Source organism: Engraulis encrasicolus, chromosome 13, assembly GCF_034702125.1.
Source record: "Engraulis encrasicolus isolate BLACKSEA-1 chromosome 13, IST_EnEncr_1.0, whole genome shotgun sequence".
NCBI classification, from domain to species: Eukaryota; Metazoa; Chordata; class Actinopteri; order Clupeiformes; family Engraulidae; genus Engraulis; species Engraulis encrasicolus.
This window is the reverse complement of record NC_085869.1, coordinates 55,065,214-55,067,713: the sequence shown is the minus strand read 5'-3', so window position 1 is coordinate 55,067,713 and position 2,500 is coordinate 55,065,214. Positions and strand designations below refer to the sequence as shown.

The following is a 2,500-nucleotide window of genomic DNA, read 5'->3' as shown; positions in this document are numbered from 1 at the left end:
CACAGACGGGTGCACAGAAAACAGTCATGCATGGACACATTCATTCACTATGCGCACACACAGAGACACACTTAAAGGAATAGGTCGGTATTTTGCATTTGGGACCTTAATTATGGTGTATCATACACTGAGCTACCCACCTGTGTCACTTTTGTTTGATTTGAAGCCTTCCGTGAGATTTTGGGTTTGGGCGATATCCACAAACCACCATACAACGGGAGTCAGCGGGGCAGGGACATGAAATCCGTCGTACACGCATAAACAGTATTTTCTTATTTTGTTTAGGGTCATACAATTACGTTTCCGCCTCATTTCAATATTTAAATCTCCCGGGTTCAGTGAACGAATTAAAAATCTGTATTGACTGAGGTGTGCCACGTCATCTTTCTGCGACGCTCATTCTGACAGCCAGGAGCCAGCCAGCTCTGCTACGGCAGTCGGCAACATGATAAAGTAACAAGAAGCAAACGTTGAAGCTCTCGGTTTTTAACAGTTCTTCGGCTAGAACTTTGCTATGGGTTGAATGTGCGCATATACTGGATGCTGAAACTAAACGACAAGCTTTATGAAACCGTGGCATTTTGCGTTGAGATGGAAAAGGAACGCGCCACACTCTCCTGGATACGAGGCTACGTGTGTGCGGCTTTTGCGCCAAAGGTCTTTCTACCAGCAAAACAAAATAGCAGGACAGAAGTGACAGCGTCAGAAACAAAACATTGCTGTTCCGATTGCTGATGGAGACAACAGAGGTAAGGACATATTATGTATCTTGAGTTTTTGAATGGCTAATCTTGGTGTCGCCTCAAACTAGCTCTCTTCTCGGTGCCTTCATATGGCTGTTCATGCTACCAGATAGTCAAATGAATCAAAGCTACGTTTGGTCTCAAACAAAATTGTACACGGAAAGTAGTAGTCCTTCAGTAGGCAAGACAATCACAACATATGATAAGCCTGTCAAAGCCCTGCACCAAATCATGGAGTAGGTCGACTGTGGTTTTCACTTTTACTGCTAGTAAAACTGACGGCACGTAATTCGACTGTCTAGCCAATAACTGGTAGGCCTACATTGCTTGATCTTCAGGTCATACTAGTTGTAGGTTTTACAGTGATACTGGTGTATTGACACACTTCTTTATTTATTATTTAGAAAGACAGGAGAAGGTCAAGACTCAAGAGCTGGACTTTCCATGACGTCCTCACTCGACCCCTGTGAATAGCAGCCCACCGTTGACCAGCCATCAGTATCTACTGTGCAGTCATTTCCTGACCCGGTTTCTCACTAGCCCTTCGCAGACGAACACTACCACCTGAAGACGGTCGTCTGGATAATACTTCGGTTTGGCACCGGCATGGTCTACCACAAAGGTAAACACATCAGGCCTACCACTCCACTGCATTTGTTTTAGAAGTCTAAACAACACACCAGGGTGTATTCCATAGGCGAGTTATCACGAACACATTTATGTGTAAAAACTGAAATGTTGTTGCAACACATGGGATATGTGTGGCTCAGGGGAAAAAACAGTTATGAGCCACGTTTGTAGTATTTCCCATACAGTACACCATTCATACTAATTATAATATTAGTTACTAATACTAATATAATATTAATTATAATTACTTTCGTGTCGATATTTTTCAAAGGGTTTTTCCATCCAGTATTACTCTGGCAAAATGCCCATTGCTTTCCTGTCTAATATTATTTAAAAAAAGTCCAGTGGCCTTCAACTAACACCTTTTGACTTATCACGGTGTATCTGGAGAGCAGACAATCTTCTTTATGAGTTTCACATTCTGTTACATTACTGCCATCACCTACTGTGCACTCATGTGATTGGCCTTTACCATTCCTGTTCAATGGCCATACATAATACATTACAATTGTCATTTCTATTTTCCAGATAGACGCCAGACCTTCTGAAAGGACCTAATGGACTGAGTGCTGGAAAGGAGACAACCCCTCTATAGAATAAACTGAGTGTAACAAACACTCCACCACGAAAACTCTCCACTCCAGTCCCAAGAACAGACATGTGTGTTTTAGTGTCATGACGGAGCAATCATTTCGGAAGGTCCTAAACCCTATTTATCTAAAATACTTTCTGATGTTTGATAGTGACATCTTGGTTACCCAATAAGACATTTCTTACATTATTACAAGATTCTTCACTTCTTCCTACATTGTTAATGACTGAATGATTACAATTATGATGTACACATTGTTATTGGTCACACCTGCTGACATTAAAGTCCCAGTAAAATCTCTCTTTTCCTTTATGTAAAGAAGGTAAAGTAATGACACTTGAGGCAGTAATGACAAATGGATAAATGTGTAAAATTTATTTTCAATGGCCATCAAATTATATTGATGACCTAAGTTCAAGAGAGTCCTTGTGCACAAGCCCTCAGCAATGCAGGTGCTGATGTGAGGCAGGAGAAGGTGAACAATGAACAAAATTCAAAAGACATTTCACACTGCTTATTGTTCTTTTTCTTCCTT

General features: G+C 41.1%; 1 long non-coding RNA gene across 1 annotated transcript; it reads left to right on the top strand.

Moving 5' to 3' along the window:
- The first annotated feature begins 270 nt into the window (after positions 1-270).
- Positions 271-2,250, top strand: LOC134461888 (uncharacterized). The gene is made up of 3 exons (XR_010037445.1): positions 271-749; positions 1,148-1,365; positions 1,902-2,250. It is a non-coding gene; the product is annotated as an uncharacterized LOC134461888 (long non-coding RNA).
- The last annotated feature ends 250 nt before the right edge of the window (positions 2,251-2,500 follow it).